We start from the raw sequence: 20304 nt of genomic DNA on the forward strand, positions 1-20304 counted from the left end.
CTACCTGGCATCGCTTGCTAGGGGCAGTGAGGTCCCAGGCCCATCGAGTTCCCGTCTCTCCACCAGGGAGCCACATCCTCAGTGGGTCTGTGTAGGACCCAGGGGGCAGTCTGGAGACACGGGAGACATTGCTCCTCCCCCCAACCAGACTCCACAGCTTCTCTCTCCATCCCATCTCCTTTAGCCTCAGTGCAAGTCAGAGAGTCTGCAAGCCTTGTGGGGGATGAAGATGGAGTGAAACCTGTGACCAAGCACTTGCCAAAACCAGGTCTCCTTAAGCCCCAGCAGAGTTCACTCAGGATTCGGGACTGATCATCCCCTCATGCAGGTGAGGGGACCAAAGTCCAAGGTCACACAGCAGGTAAATTCATGATCGTGGTGGGACACCTTTCTTTTTGATGTCAAACTTTCACCCATCACCTTTGCTTCGGTGCAGATCTGGGTTTCTCAGCCTGCACACCACAGCCATTCTGGACAGGACAACTGGTCTGTATGTCATAGGGCACAGCAGCTCCAGCCTGTACCAGCCAGATGCCAGTAACACACCTTCCCCCAACTCGTGACAACCAAAAGGATCTCCACATGTTGCCAAGGTCACCTGGGGGCAAGGGAGGAGGCACAGCTTGCCAGCGAGGGGCTGGGGTTGGGAGTCCCTCAGCCTCCAGAGGGAACGGCTGTCCTCAGCGCGCCCAGATGGGGACTCTTCAGAGGGTTCCCTCTTAGGGCACGAAAAGAGTGAGATTCTTGTCTGAGAGCTTGTGCTCGGAACCAGCATGTCCATGTAAGTTCCAGGTGGTTTAACTTTAACCTCCTGATGCCTATAACTTTTTTTGTTAGACTGTGCTTGTGTTTCCTCATTAGGCTGAACCCTTCCCTATTTTATGAAATATGGCACGTGGATCCCAGCTTCACCTTTCCTCATTGACTTCCCATGTCGGCAGTTTGCAAGTTCCTGATGGTGCTCTCATGCAGCGATGCACCCCATCACCAGGACTGGGGAGAGAAACCTTGTCCCTGGGGCCAAATCCTGCTTTGAAGTTTCCTTTTGGTCACCTTTCTGGAGATCCTGTGTCACCTCTTAGTACCCTCCTCTTTTGCTCATTTCCTCCCTCAAACTTGGCTGTTGCTCATCTGTTCTAAGTTTAACAGAGCGGGGGTAAATTAAGAACTAGAGATAGTGAGGGAGGGCCCCGACAGCTCTTTTTTGGGGGTAAAGTACATTTTGTAAAACAGCCCATGTCTGTTTTTCACAAGAGCCCTTCCCGCTAGTCAGGCCTTTTCACGAATGCTGGGATCCTTTCTTCCTAACGGTGGTTGGGGCTCTTGGGAGCCAGGGCTCGAGGGAGCAGACCGTTTACTGTGAATGGGGCCAGAGAGGCGGGGGGTAGTTTGCACGCCTAACCCTGGTGAGTAAGGGACAGATTGCGAATGGCCAAAATTAATCTTAAAAATCCTCCAAACTCTGCGTGAAGAATAGCATATGTGGTTTTTGTGTATAGCCCTCCGCAATGACCTGTGTGTTTAGAGGTCAGTAGACATAGTTACCACGGAGCAAGGAGGGCACGTGCAAATCCATTCCCCTGTGATTTTTAACGTGACACAGTACAGAAAGGGCAGGTGTCCCTGAATCCCAAGGAGCAAGGCCCGGTGCTCTGAGGCTCACATACTAGACAAGCAGCAGGAAGCTGTGTGGGAGAGGCTGGGCTCAGGAGGCAGCTGCCTGGGATCTGGTTCATGAGCTGCCACTTGCTGCCTGGTGATCGTATTCAAGCCTGTGGCCTCCGAGGGCCTCGGTTTCCTCTCTTCTAAAGCAGTGTGATAATACCACCAGCACCTGGCACAGAGGAAGGGCTCACGTGTTAGTGGTCATGGGGCTGCTATTGTCCCCGTCCCTGTCATTACACTGTTATTACTACCAGTGAGACGTGACTGGTTTGGGAACAGAGCTCCCGTTCCTGCTCCTCTTGGCTGAGGTGTTTCCTTTCAAGAGATGAGCCCTGAATTCCTCCCCCGATACCCGCCTTGCTTCGTCCTGCAGACGCAACTGAGTTGCCCGAGCCTCTTCTCCACACGCACTCCTCGTTGCTTCTTGCTGCAACGTGGCTCGCTTGTTGTTTGAACTGCTCCAGAGACTTGGCAGGCCCACAGGCAGCCCTGCACATGCTGGCCTGTCCAGAAGGATGACAGAATGCAGATGTGGTTCTGACCTCCTCAGAAACCCGCCCGTCTCTGACCTCACTGTCCCAGCTCCCAAACACGTGTCCCTGGCTCGGGGGCTGAGAGACCTGGATGAGGGGTAGGGGGTTGGATGAGACAGCCCACAAAGGTCAAAGGGTGGGGGGAGGACTTTTAAAACAGCTCTGGGTCCCTGGACGGTCAATTAGGAGAATTGCTGGTGGGCTGGGATGCAGGTCCCCAATGTTGTGGATTTGCACAGAATAGATTATCTGTGGAATATTTTGACTTCAGAATTTATTCATGAGTCTTCCAGCTGAAATGAAAAGTGAGAAAGTTAAGCGATATGTTAAAGGGAAAGAAAATAAGCCAGACTTAGTGTCAGGAGTCCCAAACTGAAGTGTTCACAGGACCCTCAGGGCGGCATGGGTGGTTTGTTCCCTGTCCTGGGGACTGTTTCCTCCTCCAGTTCCTGCCTCCTTTTGGGAATGCAAGCCCACTGTGACCAGATCTGCTGATTTCCAAAGAGACTCCAGAAGTCAGGATCTTAATGTAAAATCTCCAGATTTTTCCTGAAAGCACTTCAGAGTTTGAAAGGTTTGCAACCAATCAGCCAAAAAAAAAAAAAAAAAAACACCCAAAAAACCCACCCCCCCCCCACACACAAAAAACCTTTAAATTACATCTCTGGGCTGGAATTGAAAAGCCACCAGCTTGCAAGGGACTTAAGACATGCTCTGCTTGTGCCTGTGGAATTTGCGGAGGAGGAAATTGAGGTCTGGAGAGATGTGACTTATTCATGATTTCAGAGCTGGATTTGAATCCAGGTCTCTGGGGCTCCAATCCCAGGCCTTCCCCTCCCCCACCTCCCAGTGTTACCCGGATAGTGTGTTTGGCCTCCATGAGGGCTCTTGGATGGAGTTTTACTGCAGGTGGCGGGGGTCATCCCAGCTCTTCTGTGGAGCTCACAGAGTGGCAGCAGGAGGAAGGGGCCCCAGGGAGCCTGTCTCCATTCTCGGTCGACTCCAGGACGTTTGCGCGTACCCAGAAGAGGCTGTTCTTGGCAGAGCCGCCTCCTCAGACTCATCATCCTGAACAGTGCATGGATTTAATTTTGCCGAAGTTTGAGCTGTTCTAGGAAAGTACATCCAGCGTGGTTCAACAGAATTTTCTGCCCAAGAATCTATACCGTTTAAAATATTTTGGAGATCTTAGCATGAAGCAGGCTAGGATAATCGCCATGATGTCAGGCCAAAGTCAGTCTTGTCCTTGGGCTAGAAAAGACCGGTGCTGCCTCTGGACTGTGGCATCAAACCCCAGCTGCCCAGCAGAGCAGCCCTGCTGGGATAAGGTGATGAGAAATTTGCATCTGTTAGATGGTTGGTGTGGCCAAATGACTGACCAAGGGGCTCAGAAATGAATGTTTCCTGTTCTGCAGGGGTTGGGGGCGGGGGGGGGGTGGCGCATGGGGTTGGGGGGGGGCGCCTGGGGCGGGGGGGGGTGAGGGATGGGGGAGAGGGTGATGCATGGTCGGAGACTTATGTACTCATGTGCTGCTCAGCCTGCTTTAAAAAGGAGAGTTCTATTTTTGCAAGTTAGTGCAGCGTGAACCCCAAACGCCAAAGCCAGTCTTTTGGAGGAAATTGATCAGGATCCAGGAGCAGCTGTCGGGCCCCGGGAGGGTGACTCATGAGCAGCAACGTTCCTGGAACACACCCGTCCCTGGCCAGCTAGGAAAAGGCTTAGCAAGGAGGTAAATGTGGAGGGGTGGGGTGGGTGCTGCAGGCCTGGCCTCTGTTTTCAAAAACAATGTGTGTTATAGTCAAGGCATCCGTCCCCTATGACCCTCCAGGCTGCTTTAAAAATCGGAGTTTCTGCAGGCTGTGCTGGCTGCCTGTTTTCATCTGGAAGACCACGGGGTCACTTTCCAAGCCTGATCTTGGAACAAACAAAATTGGTTCTAGCTCAGGTTCAGCAGGAGGCATGTGCCACCGCTACTCTTTTGTGGCCGCCTTTCCTTCAGGGCTGTTGGAAGGGTTTCTGAAATCAGTGCGATCTATGGTTCTCAGCAGCGGGAACAACTGGTTTTTCAGGCTGTTGAGAAGGGAAGTCTGTGATTTATGTGGCTGAAGTATGGTGTAATTGAACCCCCACCTCCAATCTCTAAAGTTCCAGAACAAACAGAATTCATGTGAATCCACAGTTTATTTATTAACTTTTTGTGGACGAATAACACCCAAGCAGAAGAGGCTGCACGTAACCACATAGCTCTCTGGCTCCCCCCACCCCCCTGCAGAACACACCTTTGCGTTCAGATCAGGAAGCACAGCATGAGCGGTGCCCAGAATTGTTGCCCGTGGCCCCCTCCATGGCGGCTGGGGGAGGGGCGGACCACTATCCTGACTTCCGACTTTCTGTAAAGGGAATCACCGGGATGGGGGTCAGTGGTTTTGAACTTCGGCCGTCTTAAGCAGGGGGTGCTGCGGAGCTGAGGGAACACTCAGCTGGGGAGAGTTGTTCTCTGAGTGTTGGAAGGGAGGTTCTTGTGGTGTTCGTGGGCTGGGGTAGATGTGGTTTCGTTGGATGGGGCAGAGACGGATTTGTGGGCACGTCCTTGAGAGCAGGGGAGCACGAGGAATTGTGACTGTGCCTAGCGGGCTGTGCGGGGCAGGCAGCACCCTGCATTTGCAATTGTGTTGCTCATGTTGTGTGTGCCCCCAACACATCGCCGTTTTCTTAAAGGCGTGATTGTTGAGGAAGTAGGAGAAGCTGTGAGCTGCCTCCTGGGGGTGGAGTGGGATCCTGAAGGGGCAACAAATGCCATGTGTCGTTGCCGATAGAAATCTGATCGTCCCGGATGCCGCCTGTCAGCATGTGGGCTCCTGGGAGCTGATCTCCGAGGGCCCGGATGGTGCCTGCTGACAATGGACATGGTAGGCAGCCCTGCCTAATGAGTTCCTTGTCTCCTGGCCGAAGGTGTGGGGTTTCTTTGTGGGAAGCCGTGAGCCTCTTTGATGGTTTGTTTAAAAACAAGAGAAGCCTGTCTCATCCGTGTGGCCGTTCCACGTGGACTTCACACTGGTCCTTGACACCGACAGCTGGGAGCTCCCCGGCAGGTGTGGACATAGCCCGGCCTCTCAGTGATTTGCGCTCACGTTACTTGAATGTGCGCCTGGGGTGGTTTCTATATATATATACTTGCTTTGTGTGGCTCAAGGCAGCAGAGTAAGTAGCAGATCCTAGCAAGAGTGGTTCCTATTGATTCAGAATTCATTCAACATTTATTAAGCGCCAGCTGGGCACCAGGTGCTAGGGATGACTTTACAGACAGTGAGTGGGGTGTGTGACCTTTATCGACCTACGGTGTTACAGGTAAGCTAGTGGCTCATTTTTTGGGGGAGGGGTGTATGTTGTGCATTTGTCTCTCCTGTTGTGTGCTGCTGATGTCCTAACCAGGAACTTGCCCCAAACAAGATGTTATATGTAAAGCATTTTGTGCACTAGAAAATTTTTGGCAAGTAAGCCCTTGGGGTTATTTTTATCCCACAGCCTTCCCTTTATGTGCCAAGTTATGGTATAAGGAGCAGGCCCTGTGCTGGGCACACTACTAACATTATTCTCTGCCTTTTGCATAGTAGGGAGCAGAGCCTTGTGGAGGCGATGCCCATTTCCCTTTAAGGACTCAAGTTGCTTCTCCAAACTTTACGCTTAGCTACTAGCCGTGGACAGTTAAGGTCTTAGGCAGAGCTGATGGGACAGGAGGGGCAGACTGTCCAGCTACTGGAATGCTGTATTGATTAGGGAACTTCCCTGTGACTCTGATTCATGCTGAGGCTTTTCTGTTGTGCAATAAACACAGTTCCCATTGGGAATGCTTCTTTAGTCCTTGTCATCCTGTTTGACTGGGTGAAGGTGGTGACAGGTGGCACTCAGGTGGCAGGTGGGTTACAGCAGACACTTTGACTTCTTACGGTAGTGTTTGCTTCCCCGGGCTCTCATTCTGCTCTGGTGCTTCCTGTCTGTGGTCGTGCCTCAATTTCCTCGTCTGTCAAATGGGGGTGATGGGATTGCTACAATAATCCAGACGAAGAGCTAACAGGTACTCACAGTCATTTCTCTTTAGTTATTCCTGCATTTCCCATCTCCCAAATCCTAAAGGCACTCTCAGCAGAAGCGGAGTCTCTTTTGCCCAACAGTGTAGCTTAAACTTTTGACTTTTATGGTCTACATTTTAGGCTGGGCTCCTTTGTGGATTTTTTTTTTAAAGATTTTGTGTATTTATTTGAGAGAGAGAGAGAGAGAGAGAGAGCGCACATGCTTGAATAGGGGGTGGGGTGGGGGGAAGAGAAGGAGAGAGAATTTCTCTGGCAGACTCCATGTCAAGAGGGGAGTTGGATGCAGGGTTCAACCTCACAGATCTCATGACCCCGAGATCATGACCTGAGTTGAAACCAAGAGTCGGATGCTCAACCAGCTGAGCCATGCTGCACCTCTCCTTTGCGGATTTGAAGTGGACATCCTATAAAGAGGGTGATCGATTCATCCCTTGTGCCCCCATTTATCTCAGGGACCGCAGGGACTACACTATTCTCTGAGTGCATGGGGAAGGCTCAGGTTCCCGGGCTGGCCCGAGGTGAGATGTTGGGGAGTGCTGGTGCATGGAGGAGGCAGTTACTTGAAAGGGGACCTGTGGGTGGGAGATGATGCTGGCTCTTACATTAGAGTAGTTTGTTTATGTGCCTGACCTTGGCCAGAGAAAGAGGAAATGTCAGGCATAGACTGACAGCACCAGGAACCCAACCCAAGGGAATGGAAGGAAGACCCGGCTGGTAAACCCAGACAAGCCACTGGAGGGTTCCAGGAAGGAAGCTCGGAGGGCGTTGCCTTTCCTTTGCCAAGTTTTTGTCTCTTACAGATGCGGAAACATTATCAGGGTGGATCCATGAGAAAACAAGTCCCCTGACAAGTCCGTTAGTAAGCGGCTCCAGACTGTCATGATCTCCCTGGGTGTTGTAACCAGTCGTAGGTGCCGAGGACATTCTTCTGGGTCGGTCAGGGGCCCACATGCCTGGACCAGGCACTCTCCCCCAGTTCCCGTAGCCCTTTGTGCCTGGGGGTCTGTGACCCTTATTCTATCTAGTCTTTAAGAGCAGGTAGTGAGTGGCTTGTGTGTCTCCCTCTCTGGGTGAATGAACTTCTGGAAGGCACGGCCTGTGGGGGTGTGTGTGAGCGTGCACGTGCATGTGTCAGAGTTACCAGCCGTGTTTGTTTCCTATGGCTGCTGTAACACATGACTGCAGACAGTGGTTTCAGACAATGCACATTTATTGTTTTACAGTTCTGGAAGTCCATAGTCTAAAATCTGTCTTACGGGGCTCCCTTCAAGCTGTCGGTAGGCCTGGATCCTTCTGGAGGCTTTGGGGCAGAATCTGTCTTTGCCTTTTCTGGGTTTTAGAGGTTGACTGCATTTGTTGAATTATAGCCCCTTCCCTGGGTCTCTGCCCTCTGCTTCCTACATGTCTCCTGCTACTGCTCTGACCCTCCCGTGTCCCTCTTAGGGGAGTCTGATGATGATGATGATGTCAGGCCTGCCTGGGTAATCCGGGATACTCTCCCCACCTCAAGATCCTTAATTTCATCACATCAGTGAGGTTCTTTGTGCTGTGCAAGGTGATACATTCCCAGGTCCTGGGAATTGGGACATGGGTGTCTTTCCGGGGCTGGTCTTTAGCCTGCCTTGTAGTGGTAGGCTTGCACATCCCAGCTCTGCCCCCCATCCCCAGCTTTGTGATGCTGGCAAGTTACTGAACAGCCCGTGCAGCTCCCCATCTGGTAATAGTACTGCCCCTTCTGAGACTTAATTGAAGTAACAGATATGAAGGGCTTAGAGAGCCACCTGGCACCAAAGTAAATACATTTTGAGTATTTGCTGTTATCGTTGTTACTCTCTTATTCTTCGTAAGCACTCAGAAAGTGTTTGGATGCGTGTTCTGCTTTCCATTTTGGTTGTTCTGACTATTGACACTTAACAACTGTAAAGTCTTGTCGTTACAGTAAGTATATATATATTTGTAAATATATATATATATACATAAATATATATACACACACACATGTATATATATATTTAATTTAAGACTCTCAGGGTTTTAGGATATAAGACTGTAAGACTAACACATCTTGTGTGTGGAAATATTTTCTATTCCTTTGTAGAATGATACATAAGTAGTACTGAGTGTAGGAAGAGGTTAATCTAGTACCCAGAGAATCCGATTGGCTACCATTCAAGTCTCTTCTCACTTTGGTGTCCGCTTCGTGGGGCCTTTGTCCTTATGTTCCCACCATGGCTGCTCGTCTCCTGCCCTCATGCCCATGTTCCAGGTGGGGAGGAACTAGAAGGGAGGGCCAGCACTAAGGCAGGGAAGCCAAGGCCTTCGGGAATCCTCAGCAGATTTCTGTCTACATCTTTGACCAGAACGGAGGTGTGTGTCCTTCCATAGCTGCAGGGGGTTTGGGAAGGTGAGAATGTTTAACTGGAGTTCAATGTTGGGTTCTGTCGGTAAGGACAAAAGGATGCATCAGCCTCTGTCATGATTCCCCAGAGAAACTCTGGCTGGGGCAGGTCCCCAAGATCCTAATAAGAATGGTTGTGTGTTTATCACAACATCGTAATGGCAGAGAACTTTGAACAGCCTACATATCCATTAGTGGGAAATTCACAAATAAATTGCCATCATATCCATACCATCGAGTGCTCTAAAGCAGTAAATGTCAAACGTGAAATATCAAACAGTTGCAGAAGGTTAGGTATAACACAGTATGATTCCACTTAGATAAAGTTTACATACAGAAAACTGGCTTCTAGTTACCCAGTAAGGAAAAAATATGAATCAGAATTGATCAGCATCACAGCCAGAAGTGGGGAGGAATGTTACCAGAGAGGGATGTTCCATGAGCATCCATCGTTACCTGTGACCAGGGAAGGATCCGGGTTTTGTGGGGCCTGCTGCATATATATTTGGGGGAGATTCCCTTTTAAGAAAAAGAGGACCCCACCTTGGGCTTTACTGTAAATCTGCCTCAAACTGGCCTTTGCAAGAGTGTGGGTGGCTCAGTTGGTTAAATGTCTACCTTTGCCTCTGGTCATGATCTCAGGGTCCTGGGATTGAGCCCAGTGTCAGACCCTGTGTTCAGCGGAGTCTGTTTCTCCCTCTGCCTGCCGCTCTGCTTGCTTGTGCTCTCTCTCTCTTTCTTTCTCTCTCAATCTGTCAAATAAAAAAAATAAAATCTTAAAAAAAAAAAAGATTGTATCTGATACACCAAGAAGTCATTGCTAAAGTTATATGGGGAGCTCTTTGTACATGGGTAATAATAACATTTAAAGCCCTCACCATAGGCCACGCCCTGCACTAAGCATTTGGCAGGAACTTTTCCTTGACACTTCACAGCCAGCTCCTGATACAGACGCCACTTACCGGCCTCCTTCTATGGCCAAGAAAGCAGAGACTCAGAGGGGTCAAGTCGTTTGCCCAAGACCACACAGCTGGTGCATGGCGGAGTCAGGGTTCACATTCACGGAGGAGAGCAGGACTTGCTTACTAGGGACTAAACATACCACACGTAGTGATCTCTCCGTTGTTGTTTGCATGTGTGTTATGTTTCCTTCATTAAGACTCATAATTTTTAATTAAGTGGAAGAAGAGCAGTACAACCTGAAAATATTTCTTCCTATTACATGGAGGTTATTTTTGGAATTAGTGTGTAATTGAGTCATATTTCTCAAAGTAATTGATTTGATGAGTAGGCAAGGATCACTTGTGATAAGTTAAATGTCTTTGATTAAAGGACGTTTGGTTAGGGCGCCTGAGTGGCTCAGTCAGTTAAGCGTCTAGCTGCAGTTCAGGTCAGGATCCCAGGGTCCTGGGATCGAGTCCGGCATCGGGCTCCCTGCTCAGTGGGGAGCCTGGTTCCCCCCGTCTGTCTCTCCGCCTTCCCCCTGCTCATGCTCTCTCTCTCTCACACGCTCTCTCTCTCTTAAATAAACGCATATAAATCTTTTAAAAAAGGACTTTTGATTAAAAAAAAGTCTTCAAAATCCTTGTTGTACTTAATCTGTTGGCTGAACTCATGGAAAGCACCAGGTGTAAATAATCAAGAAGTCAGTCCTAATGATTAACTGGTAACAAAGCTGCATGAGAATCTCCCCGTATGGATGTACCTTAGGCATCATGAGGCCCCAGACCCACATGCATGACTGTGTATGTGGGTCTGTTTCATGGCGTCTGGTGAGGATAGGACTCTGTGCGCTCGTGGGCATAACACATGGATATAACTTCCTGTGGATCCCAAAATGATTAATCCCACAAGGAAGAGGAAAGCATGAAGGCAAGCCGTGACTGAATCGGCCATTCCTCAAAACTGTGTGAGTTAAAAGTCAAACCAAGGAAAACCCACAGGACCTGCTCCCTGGTGCTCCGCTGGTATTTGGGAAAGAGGGCTTGAGGAAGGCCGGGAAGGTCCCTGGGCCACAGGGCTTGGCCTGGGGGCTTGGCTGTGGCTCCCCCAATAGACTGCCAAGGCCGCGGAAGAGCTCATGGCCGCAAAGAGCCCTGCACACGGTCTTTGCCCCGGGGAGCCCCACAGCCAGGAGAGCGGGGAAGTGAACCCGCGTCCATCCAGAGTTGCTCTTGGCTGCAGGGAGGGAAAGGAAGAAAAGCCAGAATGACCAGGAGAAAAGGAGCTAAACCACCTTTCTGGTCACATTTAAAGGGTACTAATGTTTGTACATATTTGTAAATATTGAGTATACCGTTGCCAAGTAACAGCCTTACCAAGTGATTGAGTGGAGGGCCTCCTTCTGTTTGAGTGCACTGGTTTGAGCTTCTTTGTTGTTGTTGTTCAGAGAGGGTTTGGCCCCTTTTCTTTTGTGTGGTTCTATGGGTTGAATAAAGGGGAGTTTGTTTTTCAATTGTCTGTGTGCAGGAAGCATTGGCCGACTGTAAAAATTTGGCACTGAAAAGCGACCGGCAGTGCGTGAGGTTACTGATTTGGTGTTTGCATAAATAATTCCAGAGCCCTAAAAACCACCCTGTGCACCATCCCGTAGCCTCAGGATGTCAAAGGCAATGAGGTCTCGCCCTCCTCGTTTTGCAAATGGGGAAATAGAGGCCAGAAGACCTTGCACGCCACATTGCTTAGAGTGATTTACAAGTTTGTCAAGAGCATGACTTTTTGTTTTTTATTAAGATTTTATTTATCTGTTTGTCAGAGAGAGAGCAAGAGTGAGAGCACAAGCAGGGGAAGCAGCAGGCAGAGGGAGAAGTAGGCTCCCCACCAAGCAAGGAGCCCAATATGGGACTCTACCCTGGGACCTTGAGATCATGACCTGAGCAGAAGGCAGACTCCTAACCGCCTGAGCTGCCCAAGCATCCCAGGAGCATGACTTTTTTGAAAGGTGAAAGTTGACAAGTTATAAGCATCCTCCAGAAATTCTAGGTTGGGACATGGAGCCCCTGGGTGGGTGAATGTATAAAATCCTTTGGGTTTCCTTAGACGTGCAGGAGGAATGGTGAGTCAGGGCCATGGGGTAAGGGGTACAGAGGGGATACTGGGCTCATTTATCCCTTGCTCCCCATCTCTTGCTGGGGCCTCTCATTTTACTCCCAGGCTGGCTTTCTCTGTCAAGCAGGTGTCTCTGGATGGGGGGAAAGCCCCTGCAAACAGCTCCTCTGAGTTCCTGTGACAACGTGTCCCGCTGGGGAGGCTCTGTACTGTCTGCCCTGTTTATGGAGAGGTTGCCAGACCCCACTCTTGCCCGGTCTTTCTTGCTCAGACAAGCCTGCTGCTAAGCTGTCAGGGGGCAAGGTTTGTTTTTGACATATCTTCCCACCCACCACGAGCTGTACTTCCTCCGATAGCAGCCCCTTCCAGGAAGCCAGCTCCCCCAGCCCCATCCCTAAGGCCAGTTCTCTTCTAGGCGGTAGACCAGGCAGAAATCGCCAAACGCGGACCCTGTCCTGCAGGAACTCCCCCCCAGAGCGTGTGGGTGGACTCAACTGAGATTTGGGGACAGAAGGGAGAGTGGTCTATTCTTAGGGACGTCATGGGGGTCAGGAAGGCTTCTCGGAAAGAGTGGTCCAGGGCTAGGTCTTCAGAGGCTCAGCCGGTTGGAGAGAACCAAGCACTACAGGCCTAGATGTTGGAATGGGAGTGGGGGGCCATATTCATAGAGGTCCCAGCACCTGCCTTCTCCACTCCTCTCATTCGAAGCTCACTCAGCCTGAGCCCCATGCCCCAGGGCCTTGCCCGTTGCTGGCTCAGCTGATGAATTGCTTCTTGTTATGTGTGGGAGTTAATGGCTGGTGGGTATTAATATGTTACCCGGCCCTGGTAACCTATTTCCATTTTAAACAGGTGCTTAGAGCTCTTAGGTCAGCACTGAAAGTTTCATCAGAATTTAATCAGAAAAACTTCAAATGTCCAATTTTAGCTTCAAGTGATTTTTTTTTTTTAAAGGTTTTTCTCTAGTGGAGTTTCAAATTGAGATCAGGTTTGAACACCAAAAAATAATATGCTAAGACATTTTACTCTCTTTTGCCCTCTAGTGGCAGATTCTTGAACACCTCTTTTCAAGTCCAACCACTTTGGGATTCATTGATTCAAAAAATAATTATTGCATGTCTCTTATGGGCTAGATGCCTCAAAGAGCCTCACTGTCTGGACTTATGATGGCCACCCAGTCTGTTCCTAAAGGATCATCAAGGCATATGAAGTAAGTTAAAATGAATTAATTAGGTCTGGAAGAATTTATTTTTAAAATTTTTTTTTAGCATTTCCCATTTCTCTTTGACATAGTGTGTATCCTGAGGTATTACAAACAGGGGTCTGAGAATTGATGCGGTGTGCGCCAGTTGTATTTCCCACTACCTATCTCATTTTCTTTTATTATCCTGGATTCAGAAGAATGTGAATTGTACTGTGTTGTTATGGATCTAATAAGAAAACTATTACAAGATTACCCATCAGTTGGCTTAGGTTATGATCTCAGGGTCCTGGGATTGAGCCCCATGTTGGGGTTTAGTGCGGAGTCTGCTTGGGATTCTCTCTCCCTCTTCCTCTGCCCCTTCCCTGCTCATGCTCTCTCTCTAGCTCTCTCTAAAATCAATCAATCAATCTTTTAAAAAAAAGATTACCCATGAATGTTAGTGGTAGTATCTTGAGACAAGTAAGGTACATAATGCTGTAAACATGTGAACTCCTCTGTGAGGGGTGGTGAAATGAATGGGGCTGATGAAGTTCTTTTCCCTTCCTGGCAAATAATTTTAGAGAAATATCCAGATTCCCCCCCCAAAGTAAGCTCTTCTGGAAAGACCAAACATGTGGATGAATGAACTGAAATTTTCTGTGAGTTATTATTTGTATGCCTGAGGCAAAGGAGGTGAGTGCCCAGCACAGTGCCTGACGCACCAGCACTCCAGGAAGCCTGCCTGCCCGCCTTCGTGACTAAAGCTTGTATGGTTCCACCTTGTGTTCTTGCCATGTTTTCATTTTGGCTTTACTTTTTTTTTAACATCTTAATTTAATTTTATTTTTTCAGTGTTCCAAGATTCATTGTTTATGCACCACACCCAGTGCTCCATGCAATATGTGCCCTCCTTAATACCCATGACCAGGCTCCATCATCCCCCCCGCCCCCCGCAAAATCCTCAGTTTGTTTCTCAGAGTCCACAGTCTCTCATGCTTTGTCCCCCCCTCTGATTTACCCCAAAATTCATTTTTCCTTTCCTTCTCCTAATGTGCTCCATGTTATTCCTTATGCTCCACAAGTAAGTGAAACCATATGCTAATTGACTTTCTCTGCTTGAGTTGTTTCACTCAGCATAATCTCCTCCAGTCCCGTCCATGTTGATACAAAAGTTGGATATTCATCCTTTCTGATGGCTTAGTAATATTCCATTGTATATGCGGACCATATCTTCTTTATCCATTCGTCTATTGAAGGGCATCTTAGTTCTTTCCACATTTCGTGATTGTGGCCATTGCTGCTATGAACACTGAGGTACAGATGGCCCTTCTTTTCACTACATCTGTATCTTTGGGGTAAATACCCAGTAGTGCAATTGCAGGGTCATAGGGTAGCTCTATGTTTAATTTTTTGAGGAATTTCCACACTGTTTTCCAAAGTGGCTGCACCAACTTGCATTCCCACCCACAGTGTAAGGGGGTTCCCCTTTCTCCACATCCTCTACAACACTTGCTGTTTCCTGTCCTGTTAATTTTGGCCATTCTGACTGGCATAAGGGGGTATCTCAATGTGGTTTTGATTTGAATCTCCCTGATGGCTAATGATGATGAACATTTTTTCATGTGTCTGTTAGCCATTTGTATGTCTTCATTGGAGAAGTGTCTGTTCATGTCTTCTGCCCATTTTTTGACATGATTGTCCATTTTTTGGGTGTTGAGTTTGAGGAGTTCTTTATAGATCTTGGGTATCAGACCTTGGCTTTACATTTTTATGCAGACATTTTGCCCCAAGCTTCACATAGCATCATACTGCTTAGTCAACAAAGCCTTGTGGTAATTTTTTTTTAAAGATTTTATTTATTTATTTGACAGAGAGAGATCACAAGTAGGCAGAGATGCAGGCAGAGAGAGAGGAGGAGAAAGCAGGCTCCCTGCTGAGCAGAGAGCCCGACGCGGGGCTCGATCCCAGGACCGTGAGACCATGACCTGAACCGAAGGCAGAGGCTTTAACCCACTGAGCCACCCAGGCGTCCCCCCTTGTGGTATTTTTTTAGAAAGATTTTATTTATTTATTTGAGAGTCAGAGAATGAGAAAGAGAGAGAGCACGAGATGGGGGAGGGTCAGAAGAAGAAGCAGGCTCCTCGCTGAGCAGGGAGCCTGACGCGGGAATTGATCCCAGGACTCAAGATTCATGACCTGAGCCGAAGGCAGTCATTTAACCAACGAGCCACCCAGGTGCCCACCTTGTGGTATTTTAGAAAATAGTGTCTGATCATCGTAACAGCTATGATGAAAATTAACATTGAGCCTTTTCATGAGCTATGAATATTATCATATCTGGAGGACTGAGGCTCAGGCAGGTTAAGCAGCTTGTCCAAGTTCGTGTAGTTAATTACCAGCCTCCAGCCAGGGTCTTCTGCCCCCAGGGCTGGTGCTGTTTACACTGTGAGAGAGAAAAACCGCTGTTCTCAGGAGGCTGGTGTCAGACTTGATTGTGGAGTGATATTTTTGGTGACAGCTTGCAGGGTTTCCCATCCTTTTATCATATAGACTTCTGTGAGGAGGTGTTTATACCCATTTGACTTGGTGAATAGGCATATGGTGGAGGTGGGCTGGGCCACAGAAGGCACTGGGGTTGGCAGAGGGACTGGCACTGCCCTGCTGATGCCCGAAGGTCAGGATTCTCCACTGTGCTGGGGATGAGGCTGGCATCTGGGGTTGTCGTCCCCCCAGAGGAGTCTTCTCCCTCTTGAGAACTGTGACTTTGCCAGCCTGGATCCTTTCTAATTCCTGGAGAAAGGTGACATGGAGGTGCAGCCACATAATCCAGGAAACACAGTTTTCCTTGTCCCAACCTAGGAGGCCAATTCTGTGTTCCTAGGACACAGCCACTGTATGTGTCTGAGACAGACAGGAGGGACTCGACAGCCATGTCATGATGTGGATATAGCAGGTGTTGGCTGAAAGGTTCTAGTCACAGATGCTGGAGGTCACACACCTTTCCGTTTCTCCAGTGTGTCACACTCCCTACCACAGGACCTCTGCATGTGCTGACACCTCTGCCCAGGATGCTTTTCCTTCTGTCATTCTTTAGATCTCATACAAAGGTCCACTTTTCTCTGAAAACCTTAACCATTGTACAAATATATACTTAGCCTGGGGAAAATATCTACTTAACTCACAAATGAGAAAACTAGAAGGATGAGGAAGACACGACTAGTTTTAATAAGTACTCAGGAGTGGGGCACCTGTCTGGCTCAGGGGGTGGAACATGCAACTCTTGATCTTGGAGTTGTGAGTTCAAGCCCCACATTGGGTGTAGAGATTACTTAAAAATAAAACATTTTATTTTTTATTTTTTAAAAAAAATAAAATATTTTATTTTTTATTTTTTTAAAAAATAAAATATTTTAAAAGAAACATATTCAGAAAGTTATATGTGTGTATATACACATGTACACATATATACATATGTGCATGTGTGTGTGGGGGGTGTGTGTATAGTCGTGGGAAAACATGGAGAAAAGGATGTTGAGATAAGACTGCAAACTTAGATCAAGGTTTTGGTTAGATTATGGTTAGGTCCTATAGGAAAATAACACTGTAACCTTTGGAATTTTGTCTTATACCTGACAGAAGTTATTTGTGACTTACCAGTCTATTATAAGTTAACATCCTAACTTTACAGAGTCTGGGTCCTCTTCAAAAGTGAATAGTGAGTCAAACAAAATTTATCTTCCCTGTAGGCAGGCTCCGGCTACGGACTTTGAAAAGGCATGCTTTATTTCCTAGTTTTGGATACTTATTCAAAATGGCATTTTACCTTGAGTCGCTAGCACAGTGCCTGACCCAGGAGAAATCAGTGGCTATGTGTTGAATGAATGAACACACGGGAAGAAGGTTGGTTCCTCAGGCACACATGGGGCCAGGTGTTAAGTATGGGGAATGCCACGCATTCGAGGTTGAGCCTCCGCCTTCCCACTGGAGAGTTTGGGGTCCAAAAGCAAGCTGTGAGCAGACCGAGAGGAGGCTGGGGTGGTAGGGCAGTTAAACAGGTTTTGGGGCAATAAAAGGAGATGTCAGAAATCCAGCAGTGAGAACGGGGTCTTAAGAACCAAGGAGAACTCAGAGATCAGGACCAAGGAAGGATGGAAAGGAACTGGTGCTTCTGGCATTATCTATAATATGTGATTCATTATAGGAAGACCTTAGTCCACATGATCTGTCCCAAGTTTACCCCTCTCCTGGCTGGTGAGGTGGTGGTAGTATTCCTTTCTGGCCCAGGCCAGAGTGTCACACAAACGGCTGTGGAGTCAGGCACACTTGGATTTGCATTCAGGCTCTGCAGCTCATGAGCGGTGTAGACCTTGGCAAGGTACTGACCCTCCCTCCCTCCACCTCTGTTTCCTTATTTATGACATGGGGATGCAGGCTGAGCAAATACCAACACCTCTGATGCTGCAGACTTGAGGTCGTGTTGCATTCAGAGGTTTGAAGTCCATTAGGCGACAATCAAAATAGCTCTACAGTTTGCTGTCTCTCAAAGAAGATCCAACAAGGATGCTTTATACGCGAGAGTAGTCCTTTAAAGGTCTCCTCTCTCTCTTCCTCATCCCTTTCTGTCTCCAGCTCACCCTTGCCTTGCAGGCACCCTAAACCTTCCCCTGTGCTCCAGAAGACTTTTCTCTTCTCCCCCACTCCTGGTGTTCCCTTTTCTCTCCATACACCTGCTTCTCTGCCCTCTGATTAACTCAGGTTGCACAACGAAGGGAAGAAGATGGCAAAGTCCTTCCTTAGCCAGCAGACAAGAAGCTGGGTAACCTCAGCCTTTAAAGAGTTCTTGCCCTTGATTCAGAAAGAAGAGGCCCTCATAGTGTGGTCATGAGGATTAATGTGAAAGGAGTATATGTCAAGTTTCTGGGAGTTAGTGAACCTCGAGTAAATGGCAGCTCCTAGGATTGTTACAGAGAAGGAAGCTCGTTGGAGATGCTCCCACAGCTGTGAAGTGATGAACTGCTGTTGCAGCTCGGCCAGCTTGGCTCTGGTGCATGAAGTCGGAGTGAGCCCCATGCCAGGTGGGTTGCAACTCACCCAGGAGGTCGGGGCTGCTCCTAGGGAGTGGGGCAGGGACTATGCTAGGGCTGGAGACCAAAGTCCAAAGGGTCCCAGCTGTCAGGCACAGCCTGGCAGGAAGCCAGACAAGCTGTGTTCTGGTCTTGAGCTGGGGGGTGGGGAAGGGTCTTGTGCCAAGTTTCCAAGCTTGCAGAGCAGGCCATCAGAATTGGCTGGGTTTGATCCGGAGTGCCTGTCCTCTTGGCTACTAGGATCTTGCTGTCCTTGCGTGCAGACCCGCAGGGGTTTTCTGGGAGAAAGCAGGCAGCTTTGACTCAGGATGAGTGTCTGTGAAGTTTGGAGTCTGGTCAAGAGGATAGCCTCCGAGAAGAGAAATGGGACAGTGCTGTGGCCACCTGCGGACATCTGGTCAAGTGCCTGACGTTGCATGGATTCTCTGATGCAGAGCTCACACTCAAAATTCCCAAGGCCACTTTTTAGGTGACATTCAAGGGCCGCAGCAAGAAAAACATAAGTGAGGAGGGGATCAAATGCTCTATGATCTTTCTCTTAGCTCTTCTTTTAGGAAAAAAAAAGAAAAAAAAAGGCCTTTAAAAAAATTTATTTATTTGTCACAGAGGGAGAGAAAGAGAGCAGAAGCAGGGAAGCAGCAGGCAGAGAGAGAAGCAGGCTCCCAGCTGAGCAAAGAGCCTGATGCAGGACTCCATCCCAGGACTCTGGGATCATGACCTGAGCCAAAGGCAGATGCTTAGCAGACTGAGCCACCCAGGTGCCCCAGGAAAAAAAGCCTTTTTGTTTGCAGTTCAGATTAATTTTTTCAGGAAAGAACTGCAGAAGGTGTTGGAGGTTTGCCTCAGGGCAGCGGGACTGGCGCCCTCCCAGAGGGCTGGGTGGGAGGTGGACAAGGTCGGCAGCTGAGCGTTTCTGGCGCCAGCCAGCAGAGGGCACTCTTCACTCACGTTTGGTGCTGTCCCTCGCCTTGGCCAGGTTCTCTAGCGGAGGCTGGAGTCCTGCTGTCTCCTGGAAAAGTCAGTCTTGGAAAATACTCACTTCCAGCTATTTCTAATTTAACTCTGAGTCCTCAAGGAGTGGACTTTTCCCTTTAGAGCCACAATGTCTGTGCTGTTATTTTAACGACACCATCTGCTCTCGTCTGAACATCCAAGAGTCAGAACAGGGAGAGACGTTCTCCAAGGCTCTGAGAGCACATGTTCAGACAGAAACAGGCCAGAGGGGCGCAAAGTGTTACATAAACACCAATTAATACATACTTGGCTCCAGATGAGCCCTGCGTGTCAGGTTTGCGATCTTCACACCTCCACAGTCCAGGCCCTTCCTCCCATTGGTACAAAAATGAAAGAGACGATTAAAAAAGCAGAGCGTTTCGCTGGCCAGTCCTAGAAGGGAGCAACGTCGGGACCTACAGGGCCCCGTGCTTCCCGTGGGGGACATTTTAATTCCTTCCAGTGGATTCTTTGTTTTGCTCCAACACAGATGTAATCCTGCAAATGCAGGATTAAGAATAATGATAGGTAGGGGCACCTGGGTGGCTCAGTGGGTTAAGCCTCTGCCTTCGGCTCAGGTCATGATCCCAGGGTCCTGGGATCGAGCCCCGCATCGGGCTCTCTGCTCAGCAGGGAGCCTGCTTCCCCTCTCTCTCTCTGCCTGCCTCTCTGCCTACTTGTGATCTCTGCCAAATAAAAAAAAAAAATCTTAAAAAAAATAATGATAGGTAATACTTTCTGTATTATACCTGCCATTTCTATATAATACCTACCATTTGCTGGGCACTGTGCTCTTAGGAGTGTCTGTTTATTGAAACCTCTTAAAATATTAAGAGAGGAGGGAAGTGCTGGGGCTTCTCAGGCTTTGTGAGGGTCAGACACTTGCTGAAGGTCACTTAGCTGCTGAGGGAAGATCCAGATTTGGCCCTGCACAGGTGTTGCCCAGACCCGCTCATCACCCATTTATTGAGTCCTAATTATATGCGGGACAGTGGGGTGCAGACATAGGATGTGAGGCCTCTGCCACTAACTTTAGTTTTGAATGTGTTTTTTGATGACTTGAAAGCTGAAAGAAAGAAAGTAAGGAGGAAGGAAAGAGCCAGTCCTCAGGGAGCATATGTCAAAGAGTGGAGACCCTAAGGGGCCCTGTATTCCTTGGAAGGCCCCTTCCTCAGAGGCTACCAGGAGGGAGGTTGTAGGGAGAGGAGGAGTTCGGCTGGTCTGGCTCCATTTCCTCCTTCCCTTCTATTTGAGCAGCTCTGTTTCCACCAGGTTTTTGTCTCGGGTTTTGAGTACGATCAGGTTTGA

The 20304-nt window shown here is 48.6% G+C and overlaps 1 protein-coding gene across 2 annotated transcripts in view; it reads left to right on the forward strand.

The window, feature by feature from the left end:
• The window catches only part of ARHGEF3 (Rho guanine nucleotide exchange factor 3), a 315292-nt gene that overhangs the window by 50107 nt on the left and 244881 nt on the right, over nucleotides 1-20304 (forward strand). Inside the window, exon 1 of one of the 2 annotated variants that reach the window (XM_080807094.1) lies at nucleotides 4611-4615. The exons of the other annotated variant lie outside the window; for it this stretch is intronic. The gene's annotated coding sequence lies outside the window, so the exon portion shown is untranslated. Of the gene's footprint in view, nucleotides 1-4610; nucleotides 4616-20304 lie in introns of those variants that run through there. 2 annotated transcript variants of the gene reach the window in all.

The sequence above is a fragment of the Martes martes genome, assembly GCF_963455335.1.
Source record: "Martes martes genome assembly, chromosome: 1".
Classification (NCBI taxonomy): domain Eukaryota; kingdom Metazoa; phylum Chordata; class Mammalia; order Carnivora; family Mustelidae; genus Martes; species Martes martes.